Source organism: Equus quagga, chromosome 14 (genome assembly GCF_021613505.1).
Source record: "Equus quagga isolate Etosha38 chromosome 14, UCLA_HA_Equagga_1.0, whole genome shotgun sequence".
NCBI classification, from domain to species: Eukaryota; Metazoa; Chordata; class Mammalia; order Perissodactyla; family Equidae; genus Equus; species Equus quagga.
Window position 1 is genome coordinate 26,049,824 of NC_060280.1, and position 13,461 is coordinate 26,063,284.

General features: G+C 37.7%; 1 pseudogene; it reads left to right on the forward strand.

The window, feature by feature from the left end:
- Positions 1-6,293: 6,293 nt before the first annotated feature.
- LOC124225374 (olfactory receptor 51F2-like) lies at positions 6,294-13,124 on the forward strand (annotated as a pseudogene).
- The last annotated feature ends 337 nt before the right edge of the window (positions 13,125-13,461 follow it).

Consider the following 13,461-nt stretch of genomic DNA (forward strand, 5'->3'; position numbering starts at 1 on the left):
CATCTGATTCAGAGCTCAAGACCTTTCCTGGGCACCCTGAATATCTTGCGAGTTTTTGGTAACTTGTGCACAGGGGCAGAAATGATAACTTAAAAGGAAGTGACTCAGCAAAGAAGCATGTAAAACATGCTCCACATTGTATGTCATCAGGGAAATGAAAATTAAAACAACAGTGAGATTCTAGCACACATCTATTAGAATGGCCAAAATCCAGAACACTGACAACACCAAATTCTGGAGAGGATGTGGAGCAACAGGGCTCTCATTCATTGCTAGTGGGAATGCAAAATGGTATAGCTACCTTGGAGGACAGCTTGGTGGTTTCTTACAAAACTAAACATACTCTTACTATACAATCCAGCAACTGCACTCCTTAGTATATACCCAAAGACATTGAAAAGTTATATCCACAGAAAAATTGTAAATGAGTGTTTATAGTAGCTTTATTCATAACTTTCAAAACCTGGAAGCAACCAAGATGTCCTTCAGTAGGTGAATGGATAAATAAATTATGATACAACCAGATAATGGAATATTTTTAATGGTAAAAAGAAATCAGTGACCAAGTCATGCAAAGACATGAAATAAACCTAAATGTACATTACTAAATGAAAGAAGCCTCAGAAAAGGCAACATACTGTATTTTTCCAACTATGTGACATTCTGAAAAAAAGCTGTGGAGACAGCAAAAAGATCAATGGTTGCCAAAGGCTCGTGGGGAGTGAGGAACTAATAGACTGAGCATTGTGGATTTTTAGGGCAGTGAAAATATTTTCTCTTTGATACTATAATGGTGGATATATGTCATTATACATTTGTCCATAACTATAGAATGCACAACACCACGATTTGTTCTTGTAAATTATGGACTTTAAGTGATAATGATGTGTCAATGCAGATTCATCAATTCTAACAAATAAATCACTCTGGTGTGGGATGTTGATACTGGGGGAGATTATGGATGTGTGGGGGCAGACAATATATGGGAAATCTCTGTACCTTCTATTCAATTTGCTGTGAACCTAAAACTTCTATAAAGAATAAAACTATTAAAAAGAAAAGGAAGAGACTAACGAAGACTACAAAACTGTGTGAGTCCCTTGTGTGTCCCTTGCAAGCTTGCCAAGGCACTAGGCTGCTCTCATAACTGGCCTAAAACTAACACCCGTATGTCTCCCTCTGTGGTGGAGACATTAACCATATTTGACAGACAGCTTCCATTAAAACTATGGAAACTCATAAGTGGTTTCAGCCTTTGGCCGTTAATAGAGCCTTTGACAATTAGACATGAGCTGCGAGGGTTGGTAAGTTTCAAGAACAATAACTAGTTAAACATGCTTCTTAGCATAAAAAGCTGTTACAGGGATATAAATGCAAAAATCTTGCTGGCCATGCCAGGGATTCCAGTCTGAAGAACATTGGTCCGTGAGCAGGGCTGCAGGAGCTGGGACACAGTTAGCAGCACCCAGGCTCTTTTCCAACACCCAAGGAGTTTAAACCATTCACCAGCCCAGGCCAAATAATCCGTGGATACACAAAAAAGGGCATAATGACCAGTGTTCCTTTTGACTGGTACGGTGTCTTTTTCAATTGGTCAGTCCCAGGACGTGAATATTTTGAATACTTTCCCTGCCTTCACCTACCCTTTTAGAGTTCTTTCCTGAAAGCACTGTCTTTCCACTCTCTCTGCTTCAACCATGCTGAGCTCATCCTCAATTCCTTGAACTCGGCATGCTTTTGCTCACCTCTGAGCCTTGTCTCCTTCTGTTCTCCGCGGCAGTTTAAGGTGTTTACTGAGTCCTAAATTCTGCCTCAAATATAATTCAAAATAGATTTCATTTTTTATTGCCTTGGAATTTACATTTGTATGAAAATTAAAATGGCTTTTTCCTAGATTTTCTGATTTCAAAATTGTGGATAAATTAATGGAAACTGAATATTGTGGTTTTTTGCTTTTTTATTTTGCTTTGATTTTGTTTGGGGTTTTATTTTTAGTTGCCTTGCTTTGCAGTTCCCTAATATTTTGCTTAGTCTGCCAATGGGATGAAACACCACAGCTGTCCACTGTGCCTGGAGCATTTCCTTAACCTCCTATCATTTCCCCATCCTACCCTCTGCTCTCCCACCCTCATCCCTAGCTCCTCTGGGAAAAATCCTTCTCATTTCCTCAGATCTCATTTTAGCAATTATATTTGGTTAGCCTCCCTTGACAACACAGGGCTAGGTTGTCCCAACACCTACGTGGTCTACATCAGTGCTTCTCAAACTTGAATGTCACATGAGTCCATTAGGTAGCTTGCAAAAATGCAGAGTATGATTCAGTACATCTGATATTCTGCATTTCTAACAAGCTTCCAAGTGATGCCAATGCTATTGACTCTTTAGTAGCAAAGGTCTCTCTTAATTCTTCTTTTAAAGTAATTAAAACACAGTATTATAATTTCCCACATTCTTAGTGTTATCCTCCACTAGACTCTGGAATATCTGGGCCAGTGCCTATTGCATTCACTTTTCCACCCCAGATCTAGTCCAGTAACAGATATATAGTGTGTATACAATATTTTTGTAATGATGAATGAATGAATGGAGAATGTTGATGAAAGCATGTACAAGACATGGTGGGAGCAGAGAGGAATGATAAATAGGAATAATAGGAATAGCCAGAAGAAGCTGATACAGAGAGGTAAGGATGAGCTTCATTTCCTAATTTACTAAAATTAAATGGTCAGTGTTGGCCAAATCAACAGAGTGGGAGAACTGCTAATAATTTGACATGGCGGGATCCAGGAGAAGAGGGGAATGAGACTCTCACAAGACCCTGGAGGGCCAGAAGGAATTGTAGGACCTTAACATTTTTTGTAAGTAGTGGCCTAAAAGTATTGATGCAGCAACCAGTTTTTGTTGTTATTACTGTTTGATTGGTTTTAAGTTTATTTCTACAATTTGGATACGTTAACCCTAGATTACCTGATTTACCTCTGGCCTCTTGCTCCTGTCTCAGACTTTCTGTTTCTTTCAGAATCTACACTGTTTACTGCCTTATAAGACTCTCAGCCCTGAGTCCTGCTTTCCCATTTCCTGATTCAGCATGACCATGCACATCAGCTGCTACATGCATGAATTTTAAAGGTTGTATAATATCCTACACCTGGATGTAAATACTTTATTTCTGTGTCATTGAGAATTGTGTACATTTTCGACTCTGTGAATAATGCTGAGGCAAATGTTCCCCTACGTAAAACACGATTTGCATCTCTGATATTTTTTCCTTTGGATAAATTTCTAGAAATGTAATATTATGCAAATTTTAAGGCAATAATATCCTGCAAAATTCACTTCTAGAAAGTTCATACAAGTATTGTAAAACAACGATTTTATCATAACACAGCACACAACACTATGTGTTATGTTTAAAGAAAAAATCACTGATTTGATAGGCAAGAATATTTCACTGTGTACTATAGCAAAATGTTGACACCCAAATAGTATTATTGCAAGTCTCCATGGCACAGTTTTCTTGTTTCTAATTCTGTCCTTCCTGTTCAGATTAACAAGTTTGGGAAACATTAATATAAAGTCCAATGATGCCGTAGACTATGGTACGTTTAATGGGTTCAATGGTACTGATATTGGCATACAGATAACTGCATATTTCTGTTGCTATGTGATTTTGAGGGACATTTTGCTCAGACTTTCAGAAGGCTCACTCAATTTACCAGCTACTCGTTCTGCTGGGCTGGTGTGAGAGGAGGGCAGTGAGAAGGGCCATATTTTGAAAATATGTGTATCACTGTTTTTATCACTACATTACCAGTATGCACACAAGTTCCATGTGCATGAAACAAGCTCTGGCAAGGAATGTACTTCATACTACTATAGTAACTCTATTGCTCTAAGAGAAAAGTAACTTTCTTTTGACCATGGGAAAAAGAAAAGTGATCATTCCAAAGTAGTTTCTGAGACTGATGGGGAAGCAGTCACTGCCCTACAATTTGCCCAGCCTGGAAGAGAAAATGTTTTCAAAGGTCTTAAGAAGTTTGTGGTGAGGAGATACAACAGAACAAACCTTCATATGCAAAATATAAACATACACAAGTGACACTGTGTTAACATCTTGTCTGACACTTAAGCATGTGTGCATGCTGCTGGGTTTGGAAGGACTTGAATTGGAAATAGTGGTGGATGAATGGTCATGTGAAGATTCTCTTGGGAATGAGTTTTAAACCTGAAAGTGTCTCCAATAACCCAAGCTTTGAATATGGATTGTGCCACTTTTTAGCTAAGAAACCTAAGTAAATTACTCAAACCCTATAACCCTTTGTAACAACATAAATCAAAGTAATAATGGATTCTTCTCCCAAATTTATTATCTTACAGTTGTATAAGTCAGAAGTCTGATAAGAGTCTCACTGAGCTAAAATCAAGGCATCAGCAGGGCTGCATTCCTTTCTAGAAGGTCTAGGAGAGAATCAATATCCTTGCATTTTCTCATTCTAGAGGCTGCCCACAGTCCTTGGCTCACGGTCTCCGTCTGCCATCTTCAAAGCCAGCAACAATGGATCAAATCATTCTCATGCTGTCATCTCTCTTGGTCTCCACTTTTCAGGATTTATATGGTTAGATTGGACCCACCCAGATAATCCGGGATAATCTCCCCAGCTCAAGGTATTCAACTTTAATCTGCAAAAGTCCCTTCTGCCATGTAAAGGTAACATTCACAGGTTCCAGGCATTAGGCTATAGTCGCCTTCAGGGGCCACTACTCTGCCTACCACAAACATTTGGCATAACATTTTGGACATAGAATGCATAGTAAAATATTATTGCTGCCGTTGTTATTGTTTCTGCTACATTATAAAGAATAAAATTTTTCAGACCAAGACATTTTTTTGAGGTGAAACAGATGTGGTGGTGGGCAGAGATAAGGATGGAAATAGGGAGAATTGTTAGGAAACTACTGAGATTATCCAAGTGAGGGATAATTGTGACTTGGAAAAGGGAGAATTTTTGGAGGTGATGGAGAATGATTAAATTCTGGTTATATTTTCAAAGATATTGGCAGGATTTGTAGATTTATATGCAGAGTGAACGAGACAGAAATCAAGAATGACTCCACAATTCCTGTGGTCAAGAGCTGTCCCAAAATGGTGAGAATATCTGAGGATCTAAAAGGACCATAAGTAGCCATAAGTAAAAAAGATGGACAGTCTATAGCAAGCTGTGGGTGCTATTTACTAAAGACTAAAAAGGGCAATAGTCACTTCACATCGGATGATACTACTGGCCACATCTGTCACCCATCTACTTGAACTCCTTGATACAATATAAGATCCTCAAAATTTGAACACAAGTGGGGATACCCCAAGTTATTGTGATTAGTTTTCTTCCACCTAGTGGGCTTGGATTTCAAAACTGAAAATAGATTACATTATTAAAAAGTAAATAAAACTTGGTTTTCTGCACACCTGTTATGGACCTATGATATTCTCCAAGTATTTGCTTCCTATCTTTAAGATAATCTGATCATTGGTTAGCAGTATTGGTAATTATTGGTTCACTTGTCTGTTTTCTACACTGAACTGAGAGACACTGGGCAGTAAGAACTATGTTATGTTCCCTTTTTTTAATCTCCAGCACTTAGCCATGATGTTAGGAACATAGGCACGCTTATGAAATATTTACTGCATATATATATATATATATATATAGATGAATGAATTATATTTTTTCCTAGTCGTAAGCGAGAGATTGCTAAAAAGTACAGGTAGGTTAATAAAATAGGACTGCTGTCACTAATGATACAAACTAAGGAGCTATGGGGTGGAGTGTAATTTACACCCACAAGAGGAGATGCCTTTTTTGCAATCTGGTATAATATTTTATTTTTATAAATCCTCTTCAGAGTGATGTCAATGGGTATAGGGTTTATTTCTGGAGTGATGAAAATTTTTTAAAATTAGACTGTGATCATGGTTATTGCACAGCTCTGTGAATTTACTAAAAACTATTGAATTGTACACTTCAAATGGGTGAATATCACAGTATGTGAAGTATATCTCAAAACTGCTTTTACCAAAATTTTAATAGAACACAAGGCCAAAAAAATTACAACAGCCTGTAAAGAACATAGCCACAATAGGTAATTGTTTAATGGAACAGATATAAAAAGGCTCTATGAGACAAAAGAAGTCTTCTGGGAGCCTCCAGACCCTGGAGACACAGTGAGTGACACCAGCACCAGGAACTGGCCTCTCAGCTCTGTGACTGTCTCCAACCAGACTTGGAATAAGTCTCCTCATAAACTTAGCCCTCCCCTGGAATCTAAAGCCTCCTCTGCCTTCTGAGTCAGTCTGAGAGGGATAGACAGACTGCTGTATGGTAAGTAAATTTGTTTTGTTTAATGAAAACACTTGACTCTAGATGAGCCAAGGTTTCTTATCCACAGGGAAGAATTTTCTCACATTGTGCAGAATTAGATTAGATAGTGGGGTGGTAGGCTGAAGTGGATGGTAGAATTCGTAGAATTATTTATTCTCAGGAAATGTGTAGAGAATAGGCACTTGGCTCTGCCTGGTGTGGATTGCATAACCTGTTGTTTGTTGGTCAAATGGCTTAATCAGTTGTGAATCTAGACAAACCATGGTTAGTGGTTTGGTGCTTGAGAAAACCAAAGAGACTGCCAGGGGCTGAAAACTTCACTTCTAATGCTAATGATTCTTACTAAAAATGAAAAAATACCAATTTTGAACACTTACTGCTTGCCAGGTACTGTATTAGGCACAGTGCATATGCCACCTTATAGATGAGGAAACTGGATCAAAGAAAGCTTACATTACTTATAGGCGAAACAATGGTTTTTGAGAGCATGAGCATTGGAATTAAAAAGAATTGGGTTTAGAATCCCAGGTCTGACATGCACTAGTGTGTGATCCTGAATATGTTTGATAACCTCTCTCATACTCAGTTTCTTTAACAAAAAAGTGAATTTAAAGTGCATTTAGTAATACTTCCCACATGGTGTTATATTAAGAATTAAAAATAGAATGTTTATAAAGTGTTCAACATAGTAACATTCAAGGACCAAGTTCCAATAGATGGCAGTTATTGCTATGAGTAATATTTTTTCATTATTATCGCTGTACAGGTTTTCAAAACTAGTTAGTGTTTGAGCAAGGATCTGAACCCAAATCAGTCACACACTTTAGCCATGCTGTTGGCAATGGGTTGGACAGTATTAACGGTGCCATATGGTCTATTTTGGCTGCTAAAGACATAGCCACAAGCTACAGCTTATGATATACAATGAAGAGGAGCCTCACTGTGAACTAAGTGGACAGGAATATTGTTGAGAGACTATAGCTTATTTCTCACAAGGGAAAATGAAGGTTGTATATGGATTGGAGAGGATGGACTGAACAGATTCAAGGCTGATGGCAGTATAAAACAGTAGCTTGGGGGAATTTTAGTGCCTCTCCCTAGTAATATTTGTTAGCCCTCCTTTATTCTTTGATATGAAGAGCTATGTTTTTTCAATTAAAGAAAATGAGATGAAATACAGTTTCAAGTACCCACTACCAACCAGACTGCTATTAATTAGCCTTCATATATAGACCTCCTGAGGCTCCAGTTTTTGACACTTCAGATGTAGAATCAGTGTAAATTAAAGAGTATTTGTATATAGAAGATGAGAGAAGGAGACGAGTGTGTGAATATGTGTGTGCGTGGTGGAGGTCATTCTAATTAGATGATTTGCTAGACTTTGATGTCATTTACTGATAAATGAAGCACAGCAGAGAGAGCCAGTTTCAGAATAGGGGAAGGGATGAGTTCTGTTTCGCTTATATTGAGATTGAGGTGTCTGAGAGACTATGGGTGGAGATGTCCTTCAGAGTACATAAAATAGTTTGTCACCTTTTATTCACTGACACTAAGCAGAGAACTTTGATTTCTTCTCCAAACTACTGCCAGTTATTTTTCTAAATTGCCGGTTTGATCTCCTCACTCCAGTTCCATGATTCATCACTGCCTTCAAGTTTAAGTCAGAAACCTCATCACAGCTTTAGAGATTCTGTCAAGGTTTGAAATATATAACTCAGGAGAGGCCATAATTAGATTTCAGATTTGTGAGTTGTCTGGACATAAGTGCTATTTAAAGTCATGGGAATAACGAAGACATCCCAAAGAGAGGATATGGAGCACAAGAAAATAAGGGGTGCTTCTTGGAAGAAAAACACACTCCTAAAGAACATCACAATTAGGAGACAGAGAACAAAGGCACTCTTTGATAAACAGGGGGAACAAACCCCACAGAATAACTATCGTTGGAGCTAATGAGAGTAAGTTTCAAAGAGGAGGAGGTCAACATCACACAAACGTGAGATGAGAGAGAGGAAAATAACTGAAGGTAAACTGGACTTAGTATTTAGAAAGTCACTGGTGACAACAGTTGGAGAATTTTCTGAGTCGTTAGAGAAAGAATCCAGATTGTTACTGAAGGTAAAGGAATAGTAAATAAAAGCAGACTGTTCTTCAAAGAACACTTTTTTGTTATTATAAAAGATATGGAGATATGAGAGGAAAACAAGGTTTATGTCTCATTTCCTTCACTAACTAAGCACAGTGGCCAATTATGACAAATGTTCAATATATCTTGGCTGAATGTGTTGAAAATATCCATATAAAAGTGTGGGAAGATTTCATAAATGGGTTGGGGTAAAACTTGGGTATTGTAGAATACAGAAAGGGAGCCAATGGCATTAAATAAGATACTAAAGAAGAAAAGAATTCTGTTGAAGTTAAATTAGAAGAGATGGAGAATAATTTGTTTACTTATTCATAAAAATATTTGGAAATGCCTGGCTCTTGATGCTCTGTAACTAAAATCTAAGTTTCTTATGGTTTCCATGGAATTCAAGACTTTTATGTCCTGGCTCGCACTGATTTCCCTAGCTTCACATTTAAGGCTCCAATATGTCAATTTTCTTGTAGTTGTCCAACAAACTGTCTTGTGTTATCTATTTCATTCAGCCTCAACTCATGTTATCTATGTCAAGAATAATCCTTTCATGCTTTTCATCCTTGAGAACTCACATCCACCCAACAAAACTTCATGCAGTCATAATTAATCTACTCTGTTAAGATTTCTTGGAACTAATCCCTCTTGACATGCACACAGACATATTCATCTATACACACACTCAGAATCTGTCACTGTACACTATTTATGTCTTATCTCTGAGAAACATATCATCCACTCCACAACTAGCAGTATTTCTTTGTCTCTGACTCCTCTGGTAGGCGCTGTGCCTAATACAGTGCCTGGCATGTAGTAGGTATTCAAAATTGGTAATGTTTCATTTTTCATTTTCATAAGAATGACTAAGCTCTTGTTAAAGTTAAGGTATTCAGGCTTATAAAGAGGACATTTTCAGCTCCCGACAACCTCTCTGGTTTTCTCAGGCACCAAACCAAGTTATTTTACTTGCTTCATATTCTTGGTGCTAATGCAATACACAGTGAGCTCCAAGTACGTTTGATATTGAAATGAACTAAGTGTTTATGATGGATGGTAAAGAGCTTAGGTGGAATAATAACTATGAAAGGATTAAGGAATTCTCTGTGTCTGAGCCCAGCATGGATGAGAAGAGGGTTCAGGAAGATATAGTTGTAGAGTGATGGAAAGGAAGGAATTGGAGGGAGTTCCATCCTGCCAGGCTCAGCACAGATCAGTTCAACCTATACTGCATGTTTTTCTTCTGGTGTCTCAGCAAGAAAAGGAAGGAAAAAAAAAACTTACAATAAGAATGAAAATGAGTAATGATAAATCATTTGAATTAATGTAAGGGGAGATATGAAGAAGTCAGGATGAAAGAGAAACTGTTCATATAGCAATTTATTTTTTAAAAAAAGCACACGTAAGATTTCCTAGACTCAAAGGCAAAAGTTACAACTCAGTCATTGCATCATGATAATCATTGTGAAAATCATGATAGCCAGAATTAATCAACCTATATGGAGGCCATATGAGCTCCCATAACAATTTGTATCACTTGTCATTGTACCCTAGATATTGAAGTTATTTATACTACTATTCTTTCTCCCTCACTTGATTATAAACTCTTTAGAGGGGTTTGTCTGTGCTATGACTTAGCTTCTAACACAGCACTGTACACAAAGTAGATACTCAGTAAATGTCTCTGAGAGTGTAAGACAGGAGCAAAGGAAGAGATATTACAAGTTCATTCTGGCTCAACGCTTTCACATATGCTGTCTTAAAAGCCTTGGCATACTTCATCTTGACTCACACAAAACGTAGAAATCTTTCAAGCACTGCTTTTCCTAGGAAACCTCTCCAAATACCTCAAACCTTTTGTACATAGAATTGAAGTGTTCCCCTCTTTCATAATTACACTACCTCCCCCAGTAACCCCAGGATTCTGTTAACTTAAAAAACTGAGTCCCAAATTAATCGTAAATAACCGGTCATTTACAGGTCTAAGACTTGATGTAAAATAAGAGATTCACCTACAATTTTAAATTATCGTATCATTCATTTAATAAATACATTTTTAGCTTGTCCTTCTGATGAATATATATTTTTTTAAACTAAGTATAGTACTAAAAATGTTTTTCAGAAATCAACCTATGTATGAAAAGTGTTAATAGAACTTGTTAACCTTTCATAATTTCACAATTAATTGTGACACACATGCCAGTCTTGCAAGACTGTATCCACTTCATTTCTGTATTACAACATCGGTTGAATTCATGATACTCAATAAACAGTCATTGGAAGCAGTGTCAAAAGAAATATGTTCCCTTCCTTAATGAATGTTCCATTTCTGTTAGCTCTTACATCCATTATGCGTTTGATAATACCTTTCTGAGAGTAATTTCATTGGTTTTCTAAGGACATTCTCATTACTCTAAACTTGAGAGTCTAAAGTTATAGTGTGCTTATTTGGTGAATTCACATGACTTAACACTTCTTTTTTCTCTGATTTTCCATTAAATTCAATTAAAAATTTCCCAATTTTTAAAACTAAGAGAATTATTTAGGAATTCTTGAGGTGGCATTTTATCTGAGTGAACTTGTACAGTCTAAATAAACACTTAGGCTCCCCTGAGAAACAGTAACCTTAAAATTGGCTGCTTCTCATTGATCCAGCCATCTCCAGACACAGCGCTAATCTTTCTTTTTTTCCAGACTCCCCCTTTCGACACATACAAACACATCTGCCTAGTCTGTAATTCTCTACTCAATGAAAAAAAAATAAGATGTTAGCAATAAATTTATATATTTCCCTCCAAAGCAAAACAGTAACATTCTATTAGGTATCTCCGGAGAAGTGTGTCTTAACAAAAAGGAGAGTGGAGGAAATCTGTTCTGCAGAACAACTAGTCTTCAGGCATATTGAATAAAGAAACACAATTGAACATGGCAGCACGTTATACCAAGTTGAGGCAGAGCCCTGTAGGTGATAGGTCTGTGTTCCAACTTTCCATCTCTCCCAAATGCAATGCCTGATATTGCATTGCAAGTGTCATTTTAAAGGTTAGACACTGTAGGCAAACGCATGTGATTGCACTAGTACCTAAGCCATTTATTATTGCTTCATATGTGTTATTTTGGATTATAAGTATCTCTTTCCCATTACTTTCTGGCTTCCCAAAATGTCTGTAAACTTCTCTGATTTCTATACTTATGGCCAATGTAATGCTGCTCCATAGCCCCAATCTATTTTTCTCCAATGCCTACTATACAGAAAAACTAGACTGCTACCTCCATATCACAATTTAAACATTCCAAAGAGAATGGACTATGATCGGCCAATCTTGCATAAGGTGTCTTTTCTTAGTCCACTCATCTCTGGCTTAGAGGAGTGGGAGGAAAGATCAGATAGTATAAACACAGCTGCCAGCAAAGGGCCCCAGGGAAGATAAACCGTGGGCTGAGGGAAATACAGGGAAAAAAAAAAGTATCTACTACAGCAACTGAAATCTGACAACGCTTTTATCAATTTAAATAAGCCATTCATATTTACGTAATATATAGGTATTCTTCTTTGGCTAGCTTTTGGTGGAATAAAATTATCTGTAATTGGATTAATAAAAAATATATATATAGGGTTTATTTGTTGTTCCAGAGTTTCATCTTGGCGTTCTGTATTTTCAATCCAGCATGTCCAACTTCCAGAATACCACACCCTCTTCCATCATTTTTCTGCTAACTGGTGTTCCTGGACTGGAAGCCTTCCACACCTGGATCTCCATTCCCTTCTGCTGTCTCTACATAACTGCCCTCTCAGGAAACAGCCTGATTCTCTTTGCCATTGTCACTCAGCCCAGCCTCCACGAACCCATGTATTATTTCCTCTCCATGCTGTCTACCACTGACCTTGGCCTGTCCATATCCACTCTGGTCACCGTGTTGGGTATACTCTGGTTCAACGCCAGGGAGATCAGCTTTAACGCCTGCTTGTCACAGATGTTCTTTATTAAACTTTTCACTGTCATGGAATCTTCAGTGCTATTGGCCATGGCTTTTGATCGTTTTGTGGCGATCTCTAATCCCCTCAGGTATGCCACCATTTTAACTGACTCCAGAATAGCTCAAATTGGAGTGGCAATTGTTATTAGGGGGACACTAATGCTGACACCAATGGTAGCACTCTTAAGAGACTGTCTTTCTGCCACAGCCACATACTCCACCACTCCTACTGCTTCCACCCTGATGTGATGAAACTCTCATGCACAGACACCAGGATCAACAACGCAGTTGGTTTGAATGCCATGATCTCTACTGTTGGTGTGGACTCAATCCTCATCCTCCTTTCTTATGTTTTGATCATTAAGACTGTTCTCAGCATTGCATCCCCAGAAGAGAAGAAGAAAGCCTTCAGCACATGTATCTCCCATATTGGGGCTGTTGCTATTTTTTATATTCCATTGATCAGTCTGTCCTTTGTTCACAGATTTGGGAAACAGGCCCCAGCCTATGTACATACTATGATTGCTAACACCTACCTGCTGATCCCTCCTGTAATGAACCCCATCATCTACAGTGTGAAGACAAAACAGATACGTAGAGCTGTGATAAAAATTCTCTGTTCCCAAAACACATAGAATCATAGAATTCTAGGCTATGAATCTAGAATCTATGTCAGGTCATTGTTATCAATTAAAAAACAAAGCTGAGTATGCAAAATTTAAAACTAAAGCTGGAATATATTTAGAATATCAGCTAAACTGATCCCTTTATTTTACAAAAGAGGAGACAAAGTTGTAAAAATGGGTACAAGGAACAGCCTAAAACTCTAAGGCTAGAATTTCTCTTCCCCATCACTGTTGGTTCTAAACTGTTGTTTATCCTGCCAAGAGCCTTTCTCTGCTTACTTCACAGCAGTTAGAAAGACACATTATGAAAAAGTCACTCCTTCAAGAAAAATAAGTAGCATTTTCT